At 33.3% G+C, this 18,430-nt stretch overlaps 1 protein-coding gene across 2 annotated transcripts in view; it reads right to left on the bottom strand.

The window, feature by feature from the left end:
- C3H2orf15 (chromosome 3 C2orf15 homolog) overlaps positions 1 to 18,430 on the bottom strand; it is a 30,072-nt gene that overhangs the window by 9,248 nt on the left and 2,394 nt on the right. The window lies entirely within an intron of this gene.

Here is an 18,430-nt window from a genome sequence, read left to right as displayed (position 1 = left end):
AACATAGTATAAATTAAACAAGGTACTCCTTGGACATAATTTACTACCGTTTCTGAACTGAACAACAAGTTTTAGGGAATTACTTTCTGCATAATTAGTATTTCAAAAGTTGTTTTTTTTTTTTTAATCTTGACTAAAATAGTCAACATGTCCTTTTAAAAAAATATTCAGTATTTCTTATCACATACCTAACACCTTGGGAAAATGCAAGTTGTAATATAATTATTAAAAATTTACTTCAAATAACTCAAATTCTTAAATGATTAAAGCACTAAAATTCTACATAGGTATGAAGTAGTTTCTGGTTACTTTTTTTAAAATGTTGATAAAATATGATGAATCAGAAATGTAATGTTCTAGTTAGCTTTCTGGAGATCTTGGACCGCCTTGGTTTCAGCAGAATTATCACCATGAGAATAGTCAGTAATAAAGTTCAAAGTCTTTATTGTCTCCTTCAGTCTCCCAGTCTGAAACAGTCTCTCCCAAAGTGCAGGAGGCATGAGAGCCACCAGGATGGTCTCTATCTTGATGTCTATCTTCCTCCCAAATCTCTTAGCTCTTATATACTTTATTACAAGTACATCATCATAGGTATCAGTCTTATAGAACAGGTGTCAACTTGAGGAACTATATGAAATACTAAATACATGTAAACTAGAGGATCATTATCTTAATTCCACTGTGTTAACAAGTCCCCTTGTTGTTAGATTAAATCAATCATACTGAACTAGAGAACTATTAATCACCATGGTAAATTAGATAACCATTGTCTTATCCATTTCACTGAATTAACACCTTGTTTCAAGTATACTTCTCCAAAGTCCTGCCTCTCCACACAGAAAGAAAGCAAAGTTTATATGGACTTATTAAAAAAAAAAAGTTGAGAGGCATCCTGGCACATTGGATAGAAGATGGCATTAGAGTAAGATATGGATGGATAGAGTAAGATAGAGTAAGAACCCAAGTATAGACTTGGGTTCAAGTCTAATTCTTAACATATGTTATGTTTCTCACTCTATACATGTCACTTAAATCCCCAGAGCTCCAGGAATGCAGAAACAGACCAGATAGAGTTCCCCACATTGATGAAATTAATTTTAACAATGTCCAAAGATTATCTAACCCAACTAGATCAATGTCTATATTTATTGAAGAGTACTTTTAAGGTATTTTAACCATAGTAGAATAGAATCCTGAGCATTGTACAGTGTCTAGCATATAATAGACACTTAATAATTATTTGTAAGCTGATGAATATGAATGTAGGATCAAACAAAATTTGGAAAGATTTGTAATTTGTGAAAGATTTATTTAAAAGAACCATAGACTTAGAGATTGAAAAAACTTTGGAAATAATCCAGTATAGTCTGGTCATTTTACAGATATAGTAACAGTCCTAGAGATATTAGATAATATGTACTTTGTTAAACTTTTGAAATCTGAATTATTCTCTTTGTTAGCTATTGAGCTTTCAAACAGAGATTTCAAACAAAAATATCCTAATACTTGACCCAGGCTATTAAAGTTGTGTTCTCTGGCTTATTTTTACTTTTAATTCTTATTTTTACTTATAAGAAAAAAGTAGGTAGTTTTCTTTACATCATCTTTCTTCCACCTATCTTTTAACCACTATTTTCCATAAATGGAGGCAGAATTAAAGTATCATTGACACAGAAGGCAGGACTTGGGCCTAGATGATAACATCTTCCCTGAAACTTTTATCAGTTTTACAGAAACACATTGAGCCTGTCCCCCACCACAGTCTCAGAACAATGGTCTCTGAAGTTGTGGTCTGGGGCCTAACCCCAAGGAGTAATCATGAAACTAGTTTCCAATACATTCACACCAATTCTATTTTCCTAACACCTCCTCTGCCATATCCTATATTCCTTCCCTCGCTCTATTATGGCTGTTTTCAACCCAGTGGCACATTATTATGCCTGTTTTCAACCTAGTGGCACAAGTATAGAGTATAAGACCTAGATTCAGAAAGACCTTAATTTAAAACTGTCCTCAGATATTAACTAGCTGTGTGACTATGGACAAGTCACTTAACTTCTGCCTCTTAGTTTCCTCTTCTGTAAAAAGCAACTATCTTCTAGGATTGTTGAGAAGATCAAATCAGATAATAATTGTAAAATGCTTAGCACAGTGCTTGGCATAGAAAATGCTAAATAAATGCTAGCCATTAGCTAATACAGTTGTCCATTCTACATTGCAACTTTTTCTAACGCAGTTTTGATGTCGTGAGTTAGCATAAGAAATTAAATGAGAATTTTTGGGGAATTTTATAGAAGCCATATATGATACATAAAGCAGATGACAGAAAAAGTTTATAAACTCAGAAATATGTGTACAGTATTATATAATGTAAACATTGTTTTTTAAATACAAAATAATTCAGATTTCTTCTCTGGTCCAAAGGGAAGGTAAAAATTTTATGTGAACTTTCCAAATTGCAAAGGTGCTATATTCTACCCCCCACATGTAGAAAGGCTATGCCAGGAGCATAGCATACCATACCATACCAGGTGCAATTATATTCCAACCACTACTTAGGCAAAGACAATAGTACCTTCAGGTAAAACTTCAGCCAAAGTCCCAGATCATCTAATGGCAGGGACTTCTCAAAAAAAAAGCTAAGTAAACACTAATAAGTCAATAAGAGCCAGAGGGGCTTATGAAACAGAATTAATCACAGAGAATATGTTACTTTCCTCTAAACCTACACTTTGCCCTAACTTCTTGATTACTATCAAACTATTCCTATTTTTCCAATCACCCAGCTTGTGTCATTTTTTAGTATCATTTTTGATTCCTCACTTTTATTTATTCCACATAACCAATAAGTTGCCAAATCTTGATTCTTTCTCTACAGCATCTCTAGTATATATGTCTCCTCTATGAGTTCACAACAACCATCATAATTTAGGACCTAATCACTTCTTGTCTATACTATTGCAATAGTTTTCTGTTTGGCTTTTCTGACATAAGTTTGTCTCTACTCCAATTCATCTTCCACATAGGCTACTAAGAAGATTTTCTTAAAATACAAGTCTGATCATGTCACACTCCCAGCCATATACTCTCATATAGTACACTCCAATAGCTTCCTATAATCTACTAGATATCTCAAACTGGATATCCCATAGATATTTTAAAACTCAACATGTCCAAAACTTAACCCATTATCTTTCCCTCAAGTCCTCTCTCTTTCCAATCATTACTATTATCTTTTGAACATTGCCTTCTTTACTCTACCTTCCCTCTTGCCATTTCCCACTCCCATTTTCTTTTAGCTACCTTTCCCTTCCAGTTCCATGATGAGAAAGATGAATTTCTACATTCAATTGGGTGTATATGTATGTAGTTATATGTACATGTATATATACAATATATGTATATGTACACATACACATATATATACACACGTTTTTCCCTCTTTGAACCAGTAGAGATGAGATGTTCAGAACCAGTTCAGATTTTTCTCCATATATATATATATATATATATATATATATATATATATATATCCTTGCATTTCTATTTTATGTGAGATAATTTTCCTCATTCTTCTCCTTTGCCTCTTCTTTTTCAGCTTTTTTTTTTTTAGATCATCTCAACTTAGTAGACTCATACCCATGTTCTCTTAAATATATTCCTTCTAATTGCCTTAAAAATAAGAATGTTAGGTGTTATATGTATCATCTTCCTATAGAAGAATGTGAATAGACTGATTCTCTTTTGTGTTTACATTTTTATGATTCTCCCAAGTCTTATGTTAGAATGTCAAATTTTCTATTCAGTTCTGGTCTTTTTAACAAGTCTACTTAAAAATTCTTTATGTCATTAAATATTCATTCCCCCACTTCCATTTCCCTCACCTTATGCAGTTTTCCTCAGTTTTGCTGGTTAGTTTATTCTTGGTTGCAATCCCAGTTTCTTTGCTTTCCAGAATGTCATATTCCAAACTCTCAGCTTCTTTATTGTGATAGCAGCTAAGTCTTGTGTGATCCTAACTGTGGTTCTATATTTGATGGTTTCTTTACGCTGCTAGTAGTATTTCCTCCTTGACCCAGGAGCTTTCTAATTTGGCTATAATGTTCCTGAGAGTTTCCTTTGGGAGTCGCTTTTATTTCAGGTAATTGATAGCTTCTTTTCTGTTTATGCTTCTCTCAAGTCCTGTATTTGATTCTGTTTTTTTTCAATAGGGATGACTGAAAATCTTACTTCATTAAAGATCCATCTCCTCCCCTGAAAGATGATGATCAGCCTTTTGCTGGGAAGCTTACTTTTAGTTGTAACTCCAGGTCCTTTGCCTTCCAGAAATGATATTCCAAGCTCTCTCATCCTTTATTGTAGAAGCTTCCAGAACTGGGCAATCTTGACTATTGATATTTGAATTGTTTTTATATGGCAGCCTGTAGTATTTTTTTCTTGAGATTACAGTTCTGGAGTTTTGCAACAACAATGTTCCTTGGGATTTTCCTTGTGAGATCTCTTTCTGGAAGTAATTAATGGATTCTTTCAATGACTATTTTCCCCTTTGGTTCCAGCGTATAGGGCAGTTTTCCTTGATAATCTCTTGAAGAATGTTATCCAGGCTTTTTTTTGGTTATAGGCCTTCAAGTAGACCAATAATTTTTAATTTGTCTCTCCTGGATCTATTTTCTAAGCTGGCTGTTTTTCCAGTGAGGTATTTTACATTTTCTTCCATTTTTTTCATTCTTTTTAGTTTGTTTGACTGATTCTTTGTCTCAAGAGACATTAGCTTCTTCTACTTGTCTAGTTCTAGTTTTTAATGTGTGGTTTTCTTCAGTTACCTTTTATATCTCTTTTCCCATTTAATTAATTCTACTTTTCAAGATGGTATCTTCAATGGATTTTTTTTTTTTTTTTTTTTTTTTTGGCATTTGGCCTATTGCGTTTTTAAAGAATTGTTTTCCTTCCTTTTCCAAGCTTTTGACTCTCTCTTGCATACCTCTAGTTTCTTTTCTCATTTTTTCTTCTACCTCTCTTATTTAACTTTTAAAATCTTTTATGAGCTCTTCCAAGGAATATCTTTGTACTTGAGATCAATTTATATCATCCTGAGTTCCTCTGTAAACATTTTCTACTTCTCTGAGTTGGTGTTTTAGTCTTCCTTGTCAAAATAGTAACTTTCTATGGTTAAGGTTCTTTTGTTTCTTACTCATTTTCTTTCCTTCTTTTTTTCTAGTTCCTCTTTTGGGGGTACTCCTGGGATAAAGGGGGTACTGTCCCAAGTTTCCTGTGCAGCTCTGAGCTTTTGCTTTTAGAACAAAGACTCCTTGTGTTTGGTGTCTTACTCATAACAGAGAGTAGTTATTCCTGCTTTCCAGGAAACAGACTAATTTCCCTAGCTGGCAATTTGCCCTATGAAGTGGGACTGGAGGCTGCCCCATTGGTCTGCTTCACTACTGATCCAGGATCCAGCGTTTTCAGTTGCTGATCTGTTGTGATTAAGATCCTCTCACTGGCTTTCCCAAACACCATCTCAGCTGGGCTATATTAATACCCTTTTCACCCCAGTGACACTGACCTTTCTTGAAATTCTTCCAACTCTATCTTGGGCTGCAGAGTAGTTTCATTCTGTCAGAATCTGTTCAGAGATTTAGTTTCATGTGATTTTCAAGGGAAACTGGGAGAACTCAAGCAGCTTCCTGGCTTCACTCCATTCCCCTGAACTCCCTGGTATATCCTTTTAATTTCTACTTTGCCCTCTGGTTAAATGATATCTGGGCAATTTTTTGAAATATGATGTTGAGGTTCTTCATTTGATCAAGGCTTTCAGGTAGTTCAATAATTCTTATGTTATCTCTCCTTGATCTATTTTGCAGGTCAGTTTCTTTTCTGTTGATATTTCATATTTTTTTAAAAGTATTTTATTTAAAACAAAGAAAAAAATTGCTATGTGCACAAGAGAACACGATAGAATTCAAAATATGAAACAACTTTCATTTCAAGAAAGCTTATATATTGCCAATAAATTGCTTTAGAGAGCTAGAAAAAAAGAAAAAGAAAACAGTAGTCATCTGGAATAACAAAAGGTCAAGAATTTCAATGGAATTAATGAAAAAAATTCAAATGAAGGTGGTCTAACTGCACCAGACTTAAAACTATATAATAAAGCATCAGTCATCAAAACCATTTGGTACTGGCTATGAAACAGAGTAGTTGATCAGTGGGATAGGTTACATTCACAAGACACAATAGTCAATGACTATAGTAATTTAGTGTCTGATAAACCCAAAGACTCCAGCTTCTGGAGTAAGAACTCACTATTTGACAAAAATTGTTGGGAAAATGTAAACTAATATGGCAGAAACTAGGCATTGAAAACCTTATACCAAGATAAGATCAAAATAGGTTCATGATTTAGACATAAAGGGTGATACTATAAGCAAATTAGAAGAACAAGGGATAGTGTACTTTTTAGATCTGTGGAGAAAGAAGGAATTTATGGCCAAGGAAGAATTAGAGAACATTATGAAATGCAAATTGTATAATTTTGATTATATTAAATTTAAAAGTTTTTGTACAAACACAACCAATGTAACCAAAATTAGAAGGGAAGTAGAAAACTGGGGGAAATTTTTTACATCTAAGGATTCTGATAAAAGCCTAATTTCTAAAATATAAAGAGAACTGACTTAAATTTATAAGAATACAAGCCATTCTCTAATTGATATATGGTCAAAGGATATGTACAGAAAGTTTTCGGAAGAAATTAAGACTATTTCTAGTCATGAAAAAATGCTTTAAATCAGTTAGACAAATGCAAATTAAGACAGTTCTGAGGTACCACTACACACCTCTCACAATGGCTAAGATGACAGGAAAAGATAATGATAAATGTTGGAAGGTATGTGGGAAAACTGGGACACTAATACATTGTTGGTGAAGTTGTGAACTGATCCAACCATTCTGGAGAGTAATTTGGAACTATGCCCAAAGGGCTATCAAACTGTGCATATCCTTTGATTCAATAGTGTCTCTACTGGGCCTGTATCCCAAAGAGATTATAAAAAAGGGAAAAGAACCTAAATATGCAAAAATGTTTATAGCAGCCATGTTTATAGTGTCAAGGAACTGAAAACTGAGTGAATGACCATGACTTGGGGAATGGCTGAGAACGTTATGATATATGAATGTTATGGAATATTATTGTTCTACAAGAAATGATGAACAGGATGATTTCAGAAAGGCCTGGAGAGACTTACATGAACTAATGCTAAATAAAGTGAGTAGAACCACGAGAACATTATACATAGCAACAAGATGATTATGTGACGATCAATGATTATGTGACATGGCTGTTTTCAACAACAGACTTGTGATGAAAAGAGCCATCTGCATCCAGAGAGAGGAGGATGGGAACTGAATGTAGAGCACAACATAGTATTTTCACCTTTTCAGTTGTTTTCTTGCTTGTTTTTTCTTTTTCATTTTTTCCTTTTTGATCAGATTTTTCTTGTGCAATATGATAAATGTGAAAATATACACAAAAGAATTGGGAAGTAGGGGGATGGGAGAAAAATTTGGTTTTGCAAGGGTGAATGTTGAAAGCTCTTTGCATGTATTTTGGAAATAAAAAGCTATTACTAAAAAAAAAGAACCTAGCAAAAAAAAAGATAGCTTATATAATAACTCTAAACATTGTATAAAGGACTGTCCATCTTTTCTTTGCTTCCTTGTAGGTTTTCTTTCGTTCTCTGTTGTGCATTTTGTACTTTATTCTTTTTTCTCCTTTCCTTCCCTTACCTCCTCCAAGAAGACTAGAATTAAACTCCAATATATTTATATATACATATATTTACATATGCTATATATAGTCACACAAGTACATATACATACATATACATAAATGTCTATAATCCTGCACATAGACACATTTATAAACATCTATGAAAGGCCTTAGTATGCATTAGTTGTTCTCTGTTTCTCTCAAGTATTTAATATCATACTTCTTAAGTCCAGGTCTTTCCATGTTTTTCTAAATCCACCAACTCTTCATTTCCTACATCACAGCAATATTCCTACCTTAAACTATCTAGTTATTTTAAATAGTCTAAAACAATATTAATATGGTTGACGTATAGTATAATTTTCCTATATCACTTTTTAGATTAAATCTACTTTTGTTTTAACTTTGTCTGAGATCAATGATTATGACCTATGCTTTTTTTTTTCTAATAAATTGTACTCCTGAACATTATGTTTGCGTGTATCTCTTATTTCCTAATCCTGCTGACTCCTATGTTTTACTTCTACCTGATGCCATGCCTTGCTTTTTACCTCCCTCTTCAGGATCCCTCCCTTATTTTTTCTCCCCCCATTCCTTCCTCATTAATCTCCACACTCTTGTATACCCTACCTTCTCCTATATCTATATATGCCCATATAGCTATACATATGTATATCTATCTTATAATGTATAAAAATATATATCATGGCATCAATAAGATTAAAGGAGCAATTCATATCCATATATATATATATATATGTATGTATGTATGTATTGTTCCATATATATATATATTTGGATATGTATTGTTTCTTTTTTAATCCATACCCAATGTGAGTAGATTCCAGAACTATCAGTTTTCCTCCCACCCCCATTTAATTACTCTGTGCCAGTTCTTCCTCTTATATCTCATTTGTATAACATAATTACTCTTTTTATCTTTTTTTTGTATGGTGAAGTTGTGAACTGATCCAACCATTCTGGAAAGTAATTTGGAACTATGCCCAAAGCTCTATCCATCTGTCTTTTAAATTACAGAATTACTAATGACAATCTTGGCCATATGATTTACATTTCTATGGACTTTTTGAAATTAGTCCTTGATATTTACCTTTTATTTCTCTTGGATCTTATGTGTCAAATTTTCTATCAAGTTCAGGTTTTCTCTGCAACAAAATCCTGAAAATCTGACATTCATTTAATATTTTTTCTACCATTCAGGATTATGTTTAAATTTTCTGGCTATGAAATTTTCAGTTGTAACCTTAGTTCTTCTGCTCTTTGATATACAGTGTTCCAAAATCTGCAGTCTTTTAATGTATCTACTCTTAACACTGTGATTCCAATTATGGCTCTACCATATTTAAATTTTTTTTTCTTGTTAGCTGGGGGTTTCAAAATTTGGTTGTAGGGTTTCCTCAGAGGATGTCTTTCAGGTGGTGATGAATTTTTTCTACTTTTATTTCCCTCTCTTGTTCTACGGTTTCAGGACAATTTTGATTATTTCCTGTATTATTGTATCAAAATTCTTTGATCATAGCTTTCACGTAGTCCAATTATGTTTTCTCCTCTTGATCTATTCTCCAGATATGTTATGAAATCTTACATTTCCTTTTTTATTCTTTATATTTTGATTTATTTTTTGTCTCATAATTTTGCTGACTTTCCCTTGCCCAATTCTAGTTTTCAAGGAGCCATTTTCTTAAAGATTCTAGATCTCCTTTTCTAGTTGGCTGACTTTCTTTTCATAATCTTTTTCTTGAATTTTTAAAAAAGTTTTTCTCAAATCTCATTTTTTAAAAGTTTTTTAAAGTTCTTTAAAGTCTTTTTGGGCAGGTGACCATGTAATACCTTTGGGATATGAGACTTTTGTTTCAATGTCCTCTTTGAAAGATGAACCCTGGTCTTCCCCATTCTCATAGTAACTATGATTGGGTTTTTCTTTGCCTGTGGGTTTTTTTTTTTTTTTAAATAGCAGATTGTTAGTATAGCAATCATCTCTAGCCTGGGGCATAGGACAGTGTCTCTAGCCTCAGGTCTTCACTTGCTTTTTGTTATCCCACTCAGAATTTAACATACTTTTCACTTAGGGGTTTGGGGGAACCCAGCAGAAATGCTCTCGGTACTTTGTCTTCTTGGCTCCACCTCTCCTATTACTGTCAAAGACCCCATCATCCTTCCAATTCCCTAGATCGAAACCTGCAATTATCCTATGCTCCTAATTCTCGCTTCTTCCCACCAATATCCAATCTGATGTCAAGGACTAGCAATTTCATCTTTGCAACAAGTCTCTTTTGTCTTCTTTCTCATCTGACACTGTCCTGGTACAAGTCCCCAATCTCACCAAACCTGGACTATCCTAGTAGTCTGCATGGGTGATGTGCAGGCCACAAGTCTCTCTCCAATCCAGTCCATCTTTCATTCAGCAGTCAGTGATTTTACTAATGCACAGATCTGACCATGTCCGCTCCCTACTTAATAAATTTCAGTGGTTCTTTATCACTCCCAGTGTCAAATGTAAATCCTCTGCTAGGAATTCAAAAACCTTCATAGCTTCACTTCTCCTCTCACCTTTCCAGTTTTCTTACATATATCACCCTCCATGTACTCTTTAATCCAATGACATTGTCGTCCTTGCTGATCACTGAACAAGATACTCAACTCCCACCTGACTATTCCATGGCCAGAATGCTTTCCTTCCTTGTTTCTAACTCCTAGCTTTCCTTGCCTGGCTTCCATCAAGTCCCAGTTAAAATCCTATCTTCTATAGGAAGCCTTTCCCAATTTCTTAAGAGTGCCTTTTCTCTGTTTATTACTTCCTATCTATACTGTATATACCTTCTTGTCTCTATTAGGCTGTGAACTCCTTGATGGTAGACTAGCTTTTGACTTCTTTTTAATCTCCAGTATTTAGGACAGTACATGGTCATAGCAGGCACTTCATAAATGCTTATCAACTGACTCTAGAATTTAAAGCTCTTTATAACTTTCTAGATTTTTGCAGATTAATGCTCTCTACAATTCAGCTTTACTGCTTTACTTACTCTTTACACAGAGCAGTGGATTATTCATTTTCCTGCTTTTGCTCTGGCTATCCCCTATGCCTGGATTATATTACTTTCACTTTTGTCTCTCTCTCTCTCTGAGTCCCTGTTCTACCTTCACATCTCAGTTTAAATGTCATCTTCTGCAGAGATCTTTCCTAGTGCCATTAGCTGCTAGTGCCTTCCCTCTCTAAAATTGCCTTCTATTAACCTACAATTATTTGTATACATGCTCTCTCCTTCATTAGAATGTGAGCTTCTTATGGACAAGGGCTGTTTTTACTTTTTTTTTTTATTTTCCACAATTAGTACAATACCTGCCACATAAACAGAACTTAATGAATTTTTGTTGACTAGGGGAAATTTATTCATGTATTATTTTATATATTTTTTTGCTTCATGAACATAGTTTCATTAAAAAACTATTTCATTAAATTAGTTTCATTTCATTAAAAGGGAGTTAAGCTTCTTTAAGGACACAAACCCAGTTTTATGTTTTGTCTCTAAAAATGCCCAGAGTAATGCCAGATAAGTTGTAGGTGGTTAACAAATATTTGTTGAACCAGAATATTTGATATAAAAGATGAAATCATCTGCTTCAAAACTGAAGCTACTCCTATGTAACTTCTAGGAGTAAAAGAAAAAGCCTTTTCATCAATGAAATAATGACCTTTTACTACAAGGTGAAGATTTATTTTTCACATGGACACTTTGCAAACTGTTAAGGACTATAAATGTAGTCATTTTTCTAGTATTCAGATCATATAGAGCCACTTAATCTTTCATCATAAAAGTCAAGTACCAAGAGGTTAAATACTTTATGTCTACAATTGTTAAAGTGCAGCAAGAACTTAAAATTTTTAGAGGCAATATTCTGAGTACAAGACAAGTATAACATTATTTTTCAATAATTTTTTTTCTCTGTTTTTGTACCTGTCTGGCAATACCATTTCTTACCACCAAGTAACTGGTTATACAATAGAAATAAAAATTGTTTGGCTTCTTTTATTAGATCTTTTCTCCTCTCAATTATCAAATTATTTTTTTTTCTTTCTTCCCTCTTATCTTATCCCCATATTCCTGAAAAATTAAGGAAAAATCTCTTGTAACATATATGTAATAATAATATAATCAAGCCCAAAAAATATTATTGGCCAAGTCTAAAAATGTGTGTCTCCATATATAATATCATATCATATTACTTTACTTCTCAAGAGGTGGGAGAGAAGAAGGAAATTCGGAACTTAAAATTTAAAAAAAAAAGAATGCTAAAAATAAACAATAACTTAAAATATATATACATTTGTGTCATACTATATCTTTAGTCCATTATTTCTTTGTTAGAAGGTAGACAGCATTCTTCCTCAATGTTCCTCTGGAATTATGGATGGTTACTGTATTGATTAAAGTTTTAAAGTCTTTCAACATTTTTCATTTTTACATTATTAAAGTACATATTTTTCTTGTAGTTCTGTTCACTTTACTGTGCAACAGTTCATACAAGTCTTTCTATGTTTTGAAAGAAATGATTATTTTTCTATTATATTAATAGCCAGTTATTAAATTAGGATTAAGGTTTTTTTTCTCTTTATTGTCTCATTCAGAGACCAGTCCTTATAGAGTATCTGAAGAACATTGTTGATAAAACGAGATGGTCCAAAATCCTCCAGGAATGTGCACAGCCCCACTCAATTAGGAAATCTTCCTTCTATTAAGAGTTTAAACAGAATCTAATTTCAACCCCAAAAACATTATGCCCAAATCCTGGCACCCCTCCATTGGAGGTTATGGCAACTCAATTCCTGAAGAACAAAGCAGAGTGGTCTAGGTAGAAATGAATTCCTCTGTCCAGAATGTTGGAGGGGGCCAAGTTTCATGATCAAGCTATGTTCCCAGAAGGAGAAGAAAACTGTTTGCCCATCTTCTCATTAATAGGCCTACCCCTTCATTAAATGTTCACCAATCAGCCTTGATTCTTCCTGTCAGGGGCATTCTTTTTTTCTAAAAATATTTAAGGAATTCAAAGCACTGGCCATCAATTTATTATCAGCTAGACTAATTAATAAATTGATTATTAATTGCTCAGAAACTCGGGCTTTTTATTCTTTTCAGTTTCTTTGAAACCATTTTCCAGCAAAATAGTATTCCATCACAGTTATATACAATAATTTGTTCAACCACTTCCCAGCTGATGTGTACTTCCTCAGTTTATAATCATTTCTAACTACAAAAAACCTTGCTAAAAGGAGATCCTTTTCCTCTTTGATAGATAAGCTTGTTACTGAAATATAGGCATAGTATTAGTATCACTATTAATCAGTCAATAAATATCTACTATGTACCAGGCACTGAGGATACAAAAAGAGGTAAGAGACAGATTCTGCAGTCACAAACTAATGGAGGCAAGAAACAATTATGCACAAAAAAGCTATTTGCATAACAAATAGGAAATAATCAAAAGAGGGAAGGTAATAGAAAATAGGTTAGGAAAAGCTTCACATAGATGATTTTAAGTGGTACTTGGCAGTCAGAGCAGCCAAAAGACTCCCACTGGGTCAAAGGATACAAGCATAGTTTAGTAACTACAATAGGAATTGGAGCACAATTCCAAAGTGCTTGCCAGAATGGCTGGATCAATTCACAGCGCCACACACAGTAATCAATTAGCCTATTTTCCTATGCTTCCTTCAACAAGTAATTTTTTGGTTGGGTTTGCCAATCTAATAGGTATGAAGAACTTGGAATTGTCTCAATTTATGTTTCTCTACTTACTAGTGATTTGGAGCATTTTTCCCCCACATGGTTATAGATAGCTTAGGTTTATTCTTAGATCATTTATTAAATAAGAACTAACTTATTTTCATAAATTTCAATCAATTCCTTATATATTTTGAAGTGAGATTTTTTTTTTTTGTTTTTGCCACAATAAGTTTGTTGCAAAGATTTTTACCCCCTTCTAATATGGGTTATATTAAATTTGTGCCAAAATTTAAAACAATTTTATAATCAAAACTATCCATTTTCTCTTTGTATCACATTTCATTAGGTCATGAACGCTACTATTTAGATTTGAAAGGTTAATTCTTTAATTTATGGCATGGTCTTTTATTCACTTCCCTCAAAGAGTTTACATTTCCCCTACTTAAAAAAAAAATGTTTGCAAGGCAATTGAGGGTTTGCTCAGGGTCACACAGCTAGTAAGAATTAAGTGTCTGAGGCCATATTTGAACTCAGGGCCTGCTGACTTCAGGGCTAGTCTTCTATCTACTACACTATTTAGCTGCCTGTATGATCTATTATTAATGTTATGTATACATTCAGAACTTATCTTGCTATGAAGCATTGTTCTAAACTTAAACTCTGCTAGAATGCTTTCTGGTTTTCTCAGCATTTTTCCTTTTCAAATAGTTCTTATTCTAATAAGAGTATTTATGGTATTTGAATTCATCAAATACTTGTTGGCTCCTGTATATTGAGTACCTAATTTGTTGTATTGAGTGATCCGTTTATTTTTTCACCAGTATCAAATTGTTTAGATAATTATTGCTCCATTAGTATAATTTTAAATCTGGTATTAGGCTCCCATCCTTCCCACTTTTTTCATTATTTCTCTTCTTAATTTTAATCTTTTGTTTCTTCAGATTACTTTTTTCTATTACTACTTCTAGTCCTATAAAGTAATACTTTGGTAAACTGATTGTCATAGTTAAAACATGAAATATTATTTTCATTTTTATTTTATTGGCATAATATACCCATAATAGTATTTTCCCAATTATTTAGGCCTATAAAGAGTGTTTTAGGTAAAAAGTATTTTAAAGTTGTATATATATTTTTCTGTTTTAGGACTGCTTAAATTCCCTATTTCTCCTTTTGCCAGTCTGGGTAGTTTATATTTTTTGTAAAAATTTATTCATATCACTTAAGTTAGAGGTTTTGTTGTCATATAGCTGAGCAAAAATTCTTAAGAATATCTTTTATTTCTCTATTTGTTATAAATTCTTTTTCATTTTTTATAGTTTTTGCTCTTTAAAAATCAAATTAGTAAATTCATCCATTTATTTATTCAGAATTATTATTTTTTTTATTTTTTTATTCAGAATTATTAACTGACTTTTTTCTGATCTTCAAAGTTCCTTTTTTGATATTTAACTAGGATTTTAAAATTATTTTTATAGGCTAAAAAACCCTATTATGCCCAATTCATTGATTTTCTCTTCCCTTCTTTTTTTGATAAAACTGTTAAGTGCTACATTTCTCTCTAGACTGCTTTAATCACATCCTAAACATAGGATAGTTTATCTCTCAGACTTGTGGAGGAGAAAGAAATTTGTGACCAAAAATGAACTAGAGACCATTACCGATCACAAAATAGAAAATTTTGATTATATCAAATTAAAAAGCCTTTGTACAAACAGAACGAATGCAAACAAGATTAGTAGGGAAGTAACAAACTGGGAAAACATCTTTACAATTAAAGGTTCTGATAAAGGCCTCATTTCCAAAATATATAGAGAACTGACTCAAATTTATAAAAAATCAAGCCATTCTCCAATTGATAAATGGTCAAAGGATATGAACAGACAATTTTCAGATGAAGAAATTGAAACTATTACCACTCACATGAAAGAGTGTTCCAAATCACTTTTGATCAGAGAAATGCAAATTAAGACAACTCTGAGATATCACTACACACCTGTCAGATTGGCTAAGATGACAGGAAAAAATAATGATGAATGTTGGAGGGGATGCGGGAAAACGGGGACACTGATGCATTGTTGGTGGAGTTGTGAACGAATCCAACCATTCTGGAGAGCAATCTGGAATTATGCCCAAAAAGTTATCAAACTGTGCATACCCTTTGATCCAGCAGTGTTTCTATTGGGCTTATACCCCAGAGATACTAAAAAAGGGAAGGGGACCTGTATGTGCCAAAATGTTTGTAGCAGCCCTGTTTGTAGTGGCTAGAAACTGGAAAATGAATGGATGCCCATCAATTGGAGAATGGCTGGATAAATTGTGGTATATGAATGTTATGGAATATTATTGCTCTGTAAGGAATGACCAGCAGGATGAATACAGAGAGGCTTGGAGAGACCTACATGGACTGATGCTAAGTGAGATGAGCAGAACCAGGAGATCATTATACACTTCGACAACAATATTGTATGAGGATGTATTCTGATGGAAGTGGACTTCTCTGACAAAGAGACTTAACTGAGTTTCATTGGAGAAATGATGGACAGAAACAGCTACACCCAAAGAAGGAATACTGGGAAATGAATGTGAACTATTTGCATTTTTGATTTTCTTCCCGAGTTATTTTTACCTTCTGAATCCAATTCTCCCTGTGCAGCGGGAGAACTGTTCGGTTCTGCAAATATGTATTGTATCTAGGATATACTGCAACATATTTAACATATATAGGACTGCTTGCCATCTTGGGGGGGGGGAGGAGAGAGGGAGGGGAAAAAACGAAACATAAGTGATTGCAAGGGATAATGTCGTGTAAAAATTATCCTGGCATGGATTCTGTCAATACAAAGTTATTATTAAATAAAATTTTTAAAAAATCACATCCTAAAATTTTTGCTAATTTATCTCATTGTTTTGTCTTTAATGAAATTATTTATCATTTTTCTCATTTGTCCTTTGATTTACCAATTTTTAAACATGGATTTAGTCTATAATTTTAATGGAACTATGGTCAATAAAGGATGTGTTTAATAGTTTTTTTTCCTGCATTTGTCTGTGAGAATTTTATGCACTAATATGTGGTTAATTTTTATAAAGTTGCCACATATACATGAGAATACATACATATATATATATATATCCTTTTCTATTTCTATTCAATAACCACTAGAGATTTATCATATTTAACTATAAAAAAAAAAACTCTATTCAAATGCTTAACTTTTTGTTTATTTTGGGATTACTTTGGTTCTGAAAGAAATACATTTAAATCCTCCATTATACTTCCACTATTTCCTCCCATAATTCACTTAACTTTTCTATTAAGTATTTAGAACTCTCTCTCTCTCTCTCACACTTACACACACACACACACACACACACACACACACACACACACACACACACATACATAGTATTGAAATTATTTCAGTATCTATGGCAATTTTCAGTAAAAAGTAGTTTCATTTCTCTTTAATTAAGTTCACTGTTGCTGTTGCCCAAGATGACGGCTACCAATGATTTTTTTTTTATTAAGAAGAAATTTAACAAAATTCTAGTTCCATAGTTAATTTCTGTAAAAATCTTGTTTCTAGTCTCATTTCTTGAATTGAGTTTTCAATGTTCCCTGGTTTTTTTTCTTTTCAAAATAATTCAGCTAAGTTGCTGGTTATGAATCTTAAGTGATTGGAGAAGAGTTCTATTTTTATTAGAAAATAGAACCCCTCCCTCTTTCCTTCCTTCTAATTGAAGAAAGTGAAGGACAAAGAACTTCTCTAAGAACCTCCATCCAGGCCAACCTCCACTTCCCACCACACTACCTTCTTCTGGACTTCAACATGCTCCCAAGGACAGTATCACCCTCCTCAATCATTCTGGGCTCTGGGACTCTTCTTTCCCTCTTACTGGAGAGAGTAGAGAAAAGCAAGATCATCCTAGAACTTTCTTGGAAGGAGTGTGTGCCCAGGCTAGCGATCTCCTCAGTATTTACCTGGTTGTACTCCTCTTTAACTCATCCTAATCACTCAACTTTCCAGATTTCTTTTGTGTATTATCTTTCTCCCTCAGATTGTGAAATCCTCAAAAGTAGGGACTTTTTTCCTTCTTTGTATCCTTAGTGCTTAGCACAATCCCTGGCACACAGTCTTTATTTAAAACAAAAAAAATTTTACCTGGAATCTCAATAATAGGAGGAATAAAACTAACACTAAACTACTTAAATTGCTGTTATTTGGTGAGTTTCAATTCTTCCTGACCCCATTTGGGGTTTTCTTGGCAGAGATACTAGAGTGGTTTGCCATTTCTTCTCTAGATCATTTTACAGAGAAACTGAGGTAAACAGGGTTAAGTCATTTGCCCAGTGTCCCACAGCTACTGTCTGGGGTCAGATCTGAACTCTGGCAGGTGAGTCTTCCTTATAGGATTATCTATTAATTATCCTACGTATGTTGTATTGCATACAGATTACATAGTATGTCCCATGTTAGATCCTGTTTGAGGGCAGAGACAGTTTTTTACCTTTCTCTATATCCACAGCCCTTAGCACAATGATAGTAAGATAATGTAGATGCTTAATAAATGCTTGACTAGACTTACATACATTAATGCTGCCGTACCACTACTGAGCACATAGAGGACAATGACCAAAACAAAGATCTCATAAGAAAAACAATTTCATAAGAAAATATATCTCATAAGAAAACATCCATAGAAGCACTATTTTGGGTAGCAAATTGAAAATAAAATAAGTGCCATCAGTTGGGGTTTGGCCGAACATGCTGTGGTATATGAAAGTAAATATTATTATACTATAGGAAACAAGAACTATGAGGGATGTAGAGAAATATGAAAAAAAAAAACTATGAATGATTCACATCAACTAGAGCAGCACTAAGAAAATATACCCAATAATTATGATGATATAACA

This window comes from Antechinus flavipes, chromosome 3, assembly GCF_016432865.1.
Source record: "Antechinus flavipes isolate AdamAnt ecotype Samford, QLD, Australia chromosome 3, AdamAnt_v2, whole genome shotgun sequence".
In the NCBI taxonomy this organism is placed as follows: domain Eukaryota; kingdom Metazoa; phylum Chordata; class Mammalia; order Dasyuromorphia; family Dasyuridae; genus Antechinus; species Antechinus flavipes.
The sequence above is the reverse complement of the archived record's forward strand: the minus strand, read 5'-3'. Positions and strand labels throughout refer to the sequence as shown.